Consider the following 10,429-nt stretch of genomic DNA (forward strand, 5'->3'; position numbering starts at 1 on the left):
CACCGTCCCGTGTTATATCCTAAATAGCAGTCCAGCTCTCCTAAGGCCTACCCAGGTCATTTCCTATTTTTCTTCCATCCTTGCTTCCTTCGTTCCTTCATTCATTCGTTCGTTCCTTCCTTCCTTCTTTCCCTCTTTCTCTCTTCCTTTCAAGTAGGCTTCATACACAGCATGGAGCCCAATGCAGAGCCCAAACTCACAACCCTGAGACCAAGACCTGAGCTCAAATCAAGAGTCAGATGCTTAACCAACTGAGCCACCCAGGTGCCCCTCTTTCTTTCTTTCTTTCTTTCTTTCTTTCTTCCTTTCTTCCTTTCTTCCTTTCTTCCTTCATTGATCAGTTATTTAACTAGATTCTTTGTAAGAAACTTAGAACACCAATTTGTGAGGATACACTCCATTTGTGAGAGAAAACAGAGCAGAAGTAGGCTTGAAGCTGAGGAAGAGCTTTGGTTTTTGGCAGAATTTGCAAGTCCACAGCTTTCTGATCAACCTTGTGCTGCTCTTTAATCTCATATTTCTCCTTCACCATGTCAAAGACCTCACCTTTCTGGTGTCTGGGTTTACACGGCTTCTTCTTGAAGCAAGCATCAGTGAGATGTTTTGGTGAAGGTGCAATGACATCTTTCTGGTGTGTTCTAAGCAGAGGAACTCGATTGAGGGCCAGAGGTCCAGTCACAAGTAGCAAGCCACTGCTCAGCTGCTTCAGGAAAACAACCCTCTTGCCTCTGTTGCCCCCAGTGAGGATGATCAAAATGGTCCCAGGAGTGACACCAGCTCGTGGTTTTCTCACATGCTGACTTAAAGAATTTTTGCCATGGCTTAACAGCTTTGGAGGCACATCTTCAGGAGAATAATACTGAATTTTGCAAAGTTTAACCACTAGGGTACCACCATTGTCACCATCACTGGTTTTGTGACAGTAGCAAGAAACTTCTTATTCTTTTTCTTTTCAACCCTGGATTTAGCTGCTGAATACTTCATCTTATACATGGCCCTTCTGGAATATATAGCCAGTGGGGAATATCTGCCAATTCCTCTGACTAGGACAGGGTTTCAGCTATGGTGGGACTTCCCACTTCCCCTTCTTTGCTGTTTTAGCTTTGAGGTTACCCTTCGGAGCCCTGCCAAGAAGGCATCAGCCTTCTTGGCTTTAGGTTTCTTCTCCTTAGTATCTCATTTCTCAGCTATTTTTTACCCACCATCTTGCAAAATAAGAAAAAGCCATTTTCTATTTTTCTTACTTACTGTATAACCTTAGAAAATATTCTCCCCTGAAAGTAACTTGGGTGTTTCTCTGTTCTTTGCAACCTGAAAGAGCTGAATACCTCCTTCACCTTGGCTTCTTTGTAGAAGACAGTCAGGGTTTGTGTTTGTGTTTTGTTTCCCAGTTGAAAGGACAGTTGATGATGTTTAAATATGGAACAGAAATGTTCAAAATCTGAAGGATGGAAGATAAGGTACATATTCTGCTGCACAGAGGGGAGCTCTGTTCAGTCCTGGACCCATTCAGAAAACAAAATGTCTCTGATAAGGGATAAGTAACATAAAATTACCACAGTCTAGGTCATTTCCTTATGGTCAAGTTGTTAAAAAATTGAAATCCTTCTTGACCTGCAAGTGATATCTTTTCTAGGCTTCTGAACAAATATCAACATGGGCCCCTTCCAGCCACCAGCCCAGCACCTTCCGTCCCCTATCTCTTACCCCCAAATCTGCTTCTTTCCCCCTGTGCCTCCTCTACTTCTGCCCCTTCATCGCCAACACACACTCCTTTTTCCCCTTCTTTTTCATCTTTTCAATCATCCAACAGATATGTAATGAGTATCTACAATGTGCCAGGCACTGTGCTGCCAATGGAATGAAAGATGGCCAGCATGGAGCCTTCCCAGGCCACAGAGCCTTACAAACCCAGCATGAGGGCTGAGAGACTAGAGCGAACCACACTGCCCAGAGATCAGTGGATCTGGGGAGTGAAATGGGATGTGGTTAGTCCTCAGATGGAAAAGGAAATATAACTATAGGGTATTGTGAACCTTTTATCATGGAGGTCACAGACTTAGGAGTATTGAGCCTGGAATTTGATGTCATGTGGACTGAAATCCTACTACTTAGAAGTGTGATCTTAACTCTGAGCCTCTTTTCCCTTCTGGTAGTAACAACCTTAGCCAACTAACAGGTCAAGATTAGATGACTTACCAGGCGCCTTGGTGGCTCAGTCAGTTAAGCGTCCGACTTCGGCTCAGGTCATGATCTCACAGTTTGTGGGTTTGAGCCCCGTGTCAGGCTCTGTGCTGACAGCCAGCTCAGAGCCTGGAGCCTATTTCAGATTTTGTGTCTCCCTCTCTCTGACCCTCCCCTGCTCACACTGTCTCTCTCTCTCTCTCTCTCAGAAATAAATAAAACATTAAAAAAAAGATTAGATGATTTACTCCCTGTAAAGCATTTAGCAGATTACCTGGGACTTATTTGTAGAAAATGGCTAGTGGGAACTGGCATCCATGATATGGAGCTGCCCTGGATATCATGTGACCATAGAGGAAGAAAGTTCCAATCTCTGTATTCCATTCTTCCCTTTTGCTGCCAACTTCTCTTCCTTCTGTCACCAGTCTTTCCCAGTTAGAAAATTGTTACTTCCAAACATAGAAAACAAGAGCAGGAGGTACGTGGGAACAGGAAACAACTGAGCTCCTGAGTGCTCCTGAATGAGCACCCTCATCCTGCCCCCAGGAAACCACTTTCTACCCAACCCCATTCTCATCCCCAGGCAGAGCTAGCCTTCCTGGGCCTCTGCAGGACCTGCTCCAGCTTAAATTACTCTCTGGACAGATCTTTAGCCCACTGTTCCTAAAACCCAAAAGGTCATAACTCCCTTAAGCTGCTGGAAAAACACTGTGCAGAAATCACAAAGATTCCAGGAAAGAAAAACAGGCAACAAAACAGATCAAGTGCAGGGAGTTGAACAGATGTTTATTTTGATCCATGTCCAGTTTTGGCAAACCTAGAAAAGAATACAGTGTCCAGGAAAAGGCAGGCTGAAGGGAGGAAGGGAAGGGAGCTAGTAAAAAATAACTTTGAGACTCTATATAAAAAGTTATTCTTTGATCCATTTGTCATAGCATACAAAAGGATAATTTCTACATAAGATATTTTTTAAAAATTGAAACTACAGAAGGGGCACCTGGATGGCTCAGTTAGTTAAGTGTTCGACTCTTGGTCATGATCTCATGGTTCATGAATTCGAGCCCCACATTGGACTCTGAACACGCGGTGTAGAATCTGCTTGGGATTCTCTCTCTCTCTCTCTCTCTCCTTCCCATTCTCTCTCTCTCTCAAAATAAATAAATAAACTTTAAAACGATTTAAAAGCAAATACTTTCATAAGGAAATCATTACCATAAGTAATGTCACAGTAAAATGACAAACATGTCACAAATGGCTAACATCATTAATATATAAAGAACTTTTAAAACTAGAGGGAAAATAACCAACAAGTTTAAGGGGAGCAGAATAAGCCACCCTAAAATGTGCCATTTTGACATGTAAATTATTTTGACCCGAAGGAGATCAACACCCAGCGGACTCAGGAAAAGCTTTTATACCTTCCCTCAATCCCTAAAAGAACTTAGATAGGGGCCTGAATCATAAAGAAAGCTATTACCAGAGGTAACTTTTTTTTAAAGGAATGTCTACACCCAACATGGGGCTCGAACTCACAACTCCAAGAGAGGCATGCTCTACTGACTAAGCCAGCCAGGTGACCTGATAACTTTTTATCTGAAAGATTTAACTGCTTGGCAGGACAAACACATGCCTAGAAAACAACAGCTCTTTTTATCTTCTTGTAAATTGCCCCCATCCCCTTTGAAGCCCTAGGCCCCTATCCTATTCCTTAGCTCAGGCTAGCAGATAAACCTGACTGTCTTTGAGTGTCATATTTTTATGAGACTCTCATAAGTATAAAATTTGCTTTTTTTCCATTTATCTGTGTCAATTTTATTATTAGACCAACCAAAGAACCTAGAAAGGAAGAAGGGAAATTTTTTCTGCCTTTACAAACTCAACTTAAAAATTTCAAGAACAGGGCACCTGGCTGGCTCAGTCAAAAGAGCATGTAACTCTTTTTCTTTTTTCTTTTTTTAATTTTATTCATTAAAAAAATTTTTTTTAGTTTTATTTAGTTTTGAGACAGAGAGAGACAGAGCACAAGTGTGGAAGGGGCAAAGACAGAGGGAGACACAGAATTTGAAACAGGCTCCAGGCTCTGAGCTGTCAGCACAGAACCTGAGGCAGAGCTCAAACCCATGAACCATGAGATCATGACCTGAGCCAAAGTTGGATGCCCAACCAACTGAGCCACCCAGGAGTCCCTCTCTTTTTCTTTTTTAATGCTTATTTATTTTTGAGAGAGAGAGAGAGACAGAGCATGAGTGGGGGAGGAGCAGAGAGGGAGACACAGAAACCAAACCAGGTTCCAGGTTCCAGGTTCTAAGCTGTCAGCACAAAGCCCAACACGGGGCTCGAACTCACAGTCTGTCAGATCATGACCTGAGCCAAAGTTGCACGTTTAAACAACTGAATTACCCAGGTGCTCCGATCATGCAAATCTTTATCTCTAGGTTGTGAGTTTGAGCCCCATGTTGGATGTAGAGATTACTTAAAATAAATCAGTTTTTAAAAAATCTTTAAAAATTGGAAGAGACATGAACAAACAGTTCACAGAAATAAATGCAAAGGGCTCCATAACATATAAAAAGGAGTTCAACTTTGCTTCTAATAAGAAAAATACAACTAAAAACTATACTAAAATAGTGTTTTTTACCTATCAGGTTGGCAAAAATCCAAAAGTTTGTCAACACAATTTGTTGGCAAAGTTGTGCAGAAGCAGGCATTCTGGTAACCTGTTGGTGGAAATGCAGAAAGAGGCAACCTGTATGAAGGGTAATTTGATGGGCCATATCTAGTAAAATTACATATATATTTCCTCTTTGATTCAGCAATACCATTTCTCAGAATCTATCTAAAAAAAAATCACTGGAAAAAATATGGAAAAGTGTTTACATAGGCTATTTATTGCAGCCCTGTTTGTAATACAGAAACAGTCCAAATGCACAACTATAGGAGACTGGTTGAACTAAATATGAAGTACTATGGAACATTTAAAAAGGGGGAATTAAAAAATGTCTCTATATACTGTCATGGAGTAATCACCAGCATACATTGTCTAGAAAAAGCAGGGTAGAGCTATATGTAAATATCTCAATAAAATAATTTTTTAAAAATAAAAAGTGAGGAAAACTACATAAAATGCTACCATATATCTAAGAATAAATGAATATATATATTCCAATGTATATATATTTACAATAGAAGAATAAGCTACAAACTTTTTAAAATGTCTATGTATGGGAGAAGGAGGAAATCAAATAGAGGAGACAGGGCTAGAAACTAGGTTTTTCTGATATACTTTGTTTTGTAGATCTGACTTCGAAACTGTGTAAATAATTTAAATAATTACCGAAAAAATAACTTTAAAGAGCTTTCCCCAGGGGTGCCTAGGTGGCTCAGGTGGTTAAGTGTCTTGATTTTGGCTCAAGTCATGACCTCATGGTCATGAGATCTAGCCTCTAGTTGGGCTCTGTGCTGGCCACGGAGCCTGCTTAAGATTCTCTCTCTCCCTCTCCCTTTACTGCTCCCTGCTTGCGCCCGTGCTCTCTCTCTCTCAAAAAAAAAAAAAAAAAAAAAAGCTTTCCTTAAAAAGAAAAAGAAAATAAAAACTATCTGCACAGTTAATGGTATAATCACAAAGAGAAAAACTATTTCAAACAACTTTAAACCATACTAACTTGACTGTATATGCCTAGTGAGATATACCCTAAGGACAAACAAAATTGAAAAGTGGTTTTCATTTTTTATTAATTGATTAATGACTAATCAATTAAAGGTGATAATATGGAGAGATAAAGCAAATGTTGGTGTCTTTGGGAACTGAAATATTTGGTTGGGAGAAAGAGTAGATATTAGATGAAGTCATGTAAAATAATGGGAGTCTTATTTAAATCAAAAGTGTTAGTATGAACAAAGAATGACTTTATGTTAGAAAATATATGTTTGTACCTCCTGTCCACCAGAAGGCCCTAGAAAACAAGGATCAACCCAATAGCAATGAGTGTCCTTGGGACTCTGACTGTGGTCTCTAATCGGCATTTCCCATCAATAGAAACCTTAAAGAAATGCTTCATTCTTGGGCTGAAAAAGGAAATGTATAAGATATGCTTGGATGTCTCATTATAACAAAAACTCAAGAAGCTATGCAGGACCACATCAAAAGGAGGTGAGGAGACTCCTGCCAAAGATGGGACAATTCAAGCACCGATAAGAATAATAACTGCAATGGACTGCAATAAACTAAAATACATCAAATATTTTTAAGCCCATGACTTTATAATGATTTTTTAAGTTAATCACTTTTGGAGAGTTGTAGGTAGCCAACTCAATAATTTGAAAAGTGGTTATAAAGAGAAGTCAACATTTATCTTAACTTTCCATAGGAACCATACCCGACCACGTGGTTGATGAGAAATTTCTCTTACAGAAGTAGTCCAGCTAGTAAATGAAGAATGGAATGATAGAATTCCAATATCACCATTTTGCAACCCCTTAGAAAATCATGGATTAGTCAGTGATGATTAATGCCTGATAAAATAACCAAAAGAGAGGTAAACTGACATTATTCACCTTCTGTTGGAAGTTCACAACATTCTCTGAGGAATCCTGCAAAATAAGCCAAACTCAGACTGAGAGAAACTCTTCAGGACAAAAACAAAACAAACAATAACAACAACACGGTTTTTTCAACAATACATTTCAAGGAGAAAAATAGACTGAGTGAAAGAACTTATACATTAAAAGAAACATAAGGGGCTCCTGAGTAGCTCAGTCGGTCGAGCTCTTTTTTTTTTTTTAATGTTTATTTATTTTTGAGAGAGAGAGACAGAGCATGAATGAGGGAGGGTCAGAGAGTCTGAAGGAGGATCCAGGCTCTGAACTGTCAGCACAGAACCCAATGTGGAGGTTAAACCCACGAACTGGGGGATCATGACTTGAGCCGATATCTGACACCCAACTGACTGAATCACCCAGGCACCCCAAGCATCTGACTCTTAATTTTGGCTCAGGTCATGATCTCATGGTTCATGAGTTTGAGCCCTGTGTCAGACTCTGTCAGTGCAGAGCCTGCTCAGGATTCTCTGTCTCCCTCTCTGTCTGTCCCTCTCCTTCTCGTAGTTTCTCTCTCCCTTTTTCAAAAATAAATAAGGGTGTCTGGGTGGCTCAGTCAGTTAAGCATCCAACTTCAGCTCAGGCCATGATCTCATGGCTCCTGGGTTCGAGCCTGCATTGGGCTCTCTGCTCTCACAGAACCTGCTTCAGATCCTCTGTCTCCCTCCTTCTCTGCCCCTCCCCCATTTGTGCTCTCTCTGTCTCTCTCTCTAAAAAATAAATAAACATTAAAAAATAATAAATAAATAATAAACATCTTAAAAAGAAACATAAAAATATCAACCTAGATGGACTTTATTTCAATACTAATCCAAGAAAGATAAACTCATTAAAAAAATATAGACATTTAGGGGAATCTGAAAAAAAAAAATCTGAGGCTCCTAAACTCCAGGCTGTTTTCACCCTGACCTGAGCCTAGGCATCACTGCTTTTGTAAGTAAAGACCATTTCAGAGTCCAGAACCACAAAGCTGGAACAGCTTCGTCCAATTGGCTCTTTACTATCAGAGGAAGATTCTAAATAACAAGGCCATGTCTTTTATTCCCTCTCAGCTCCCCACCCTCCCTTCCTCCCAGGCCAACTGACTGCAGTGGAGAGAACCAGGAGTATAAAACATTCAACAATTCAATATGAGGTTCCAGGCAAGAGGTTCTCTTGGGGTGGTTCTCATTCAAGTTCTTGCCCTTCTGGACCACAAGTTTTGGCATCATTCATGGTGCCCCAAATGAACAAGTTCTGATTGTGTGAAGTGAGTTGATAATCTGATCACAACTGATATGGTATAGGAGGCAGATGGGATACTCCACAAATACCACTACCAGCACCTCTATGGACTGGAATAACTGTAACCTACACAGTACAGGACTCCATCTTGAAAAAGGTAAAAAGTCTCTAGGACCTGAATACTCTTAAGTCAAAAACCTGAGAATTAGCTATTATCCCTATCTAGGACTACACCTACGCCTGAGGTCCCTCACTGCTCTTAGCTCTTCAACTGTAGATATGAGATATGACTATTTCAGAGGATAGAAGAACTTAAGATAAACAGAAGAACCCAAGTAAGGATAAGAAGTGAACAAGTTGGGAAGTGTGGCTGGCACATGAAGCCAAGGGGGCTGAAGCTGCTAGGCAGATAATAATAATAATAATAATTTCACATTTATTGGGTTCTTATTACCTTCCAGGTTCTGGACAGTCTTTTTCATGAGCCGTCCCATTTAATACCCTCAAAACAACCTAACAGGTAATGCACTTACCTCCTCTTGAAGACAACTTCACTCCCTCTTCTCAGGAACGCATTCCTTACCTATTTCCTATTTTAAACACCTGGCAGTTATATATAATAACTGAAATTTCATACAATGTGTAGCAGATATGCCTAAACTTTGGGAAGTCTAAGGTCACTAGAGGGCCAAAAACCTCCACAACACAATCAATAAAACTTCTTCCACTTAATATTTAAGACTTTAATATTAAGACTTAAAGAAGCCTATCATCTTTGCAAAAGATGTCCAGAAGATACCATGCTTCTCCAGTCAAGGCTTTGCATGTGATGTGACCCATGACCAGCCATTGCTCCCTTCACAGTGTTTTATCTGGCCATCACTATTTTGGATTCTTTCCCAGGAAGTAGAGCAAGCAGAGCATGAACCACATCTCTAAACAAAAGCAAGTTGAACTTAGAATTTTACAATGAATAAGTAATGCTGAAACTTGAGTGCATTTATTTGTAAGAAGTCACAATGTAATTGATAATTATAGGGCAACTGCATTTTTTCCATCATTTCCTAACAAGGGTCATGCCTTGAAGATTCACTAATGGGCTAATGATAATGACAGGATTGGGCAAGGAATTGACACACAAGGCAATGAAGCAAACTAGGTCTCATGTGAGATCTGTCTGACCCCTGTAAAGGAACATTTGGATTATATACCCATTACTTTGGCCCCCGAAAAAATGCCAGAAAATAATTAACAATAGAGCTGAACTCTTTAGCTACAAATAATCATACCTAGAATTATTGCAGTGAAGCAATAATGGGGTGCATGGCTTTATTACTCGTTTGTGTCTTCTTGATATGGATACTCAGTAAACATGACATCTGCAAATTTTACATTCGGGCTTTTTGAATTGTCTGTGAGGACCCTGCTGAGGCACAGGAAGAACGGTGCTGCCCAGCGGGGTGTGGTTGGGTGAGGAGAGCTGACCACCCAGCTTCAGGAAGCAGCTCCATGTTTCTCAGTGGGTAGTCCAGTAGGTAGAGACCTACTGGAAAAAACTTTTGTTGTTATTGTTTATTTTTATTTTTGAGAGAGAGAGAAGGAGAGGGAGAGCCAGTGGGGGAGGGGCAGAGAGAGGGAGACAGAGGATCTGAAGCAGGCTCCACACTGACAGCAGAAAGCCCAACGTTGGGCTTGAACTCACAAACCATGAGATTATGACCTGAGTTGAAGTCGGACGTTTAACCAACGGAGTCACCCAGTTTTAAAATGTTATTCCTTTGTGAAAATTGCCCAGAAAGAAAGCCAGTCATTAACACTAGTAATAGAAGGAAAATGAGAAGCATTCTGAAAAAAAATAATGGTTTTTAGGAATTGTAAGTTGGGGTAAATTAAAGAGAGGCATTTTGATCTTGATGGAAGCTTAGCTTTATTAATCCTCAATAAATGCAGATATTTGAAAAGAGACCTAGAAACAATTTCAGGAACTGTTTTCAGGCAGCTTAAAAGTTTCTCACAGAGCAAGATGCAAAACTTAAGTGAAAGTAGGAAGAGTGGTTAACTCATGGTAAGAGAATATAAACAGGAAACAGCAGCCTCTTAACATAAATGTAATTAAGAAAGGCCTGGAAAATCTGGATAAGTAAGTATCATCTAATATGGAGATGTGCAAGACCTCTGGTGCCTCTTGTAAAAGTCAAAAGGGTCTGCTATCCTTTCTGCAAACATGGCCAGTGGGTGAATACACATCAATCCCCCTTTCATTTCACCATCTCTCATCCCAAACTTGCTACAAACAGGTTTTGGAGGTTAAAAAATTCTGAACTCCCTGGAATAAGATTGTTTTGGGGGGAGGAAGGTTGGCTAAAAGCTGCCAACATGTCAAGCACAGAGGGCCCTTCCCAACAGGAAAGGCTTCTGATTCACC

The 10,429-nt window shown here is 40.2% G+C and overlaps 1 pseudogene; it reads right to left on the reverse strand.

The window, feature by feature from the left end:
• Positions 1-369: 369 nt before the first annotated feature.
• On the reverse strand, positions 370-8,486 carry LOC144224106 (large ribosomal subunit protein eL6 pseudogene; annotated as a pseudogene).
• Positions 8,487-10,429: the final 1,943 nt, after the last annotated feature.

The sequence above is a fragment of the Crocuta crocuta genome, unplaced genomic scaffold (genome assembly GCF_008692635.1).
Source record: "Crocuta crocuta isolate KB4526 unplaced genomic scaffold, BGI_CrCroc_1.0 scaffold242, whole genome shotgun sequence".
NCBI classification, from domain to species: domain Eukaryota; kingdom Metazoa; phylum Chordata; class Mammalia; order Carnivora; family Hyaenidae; genus Crocuta; species Crocuta crocuta.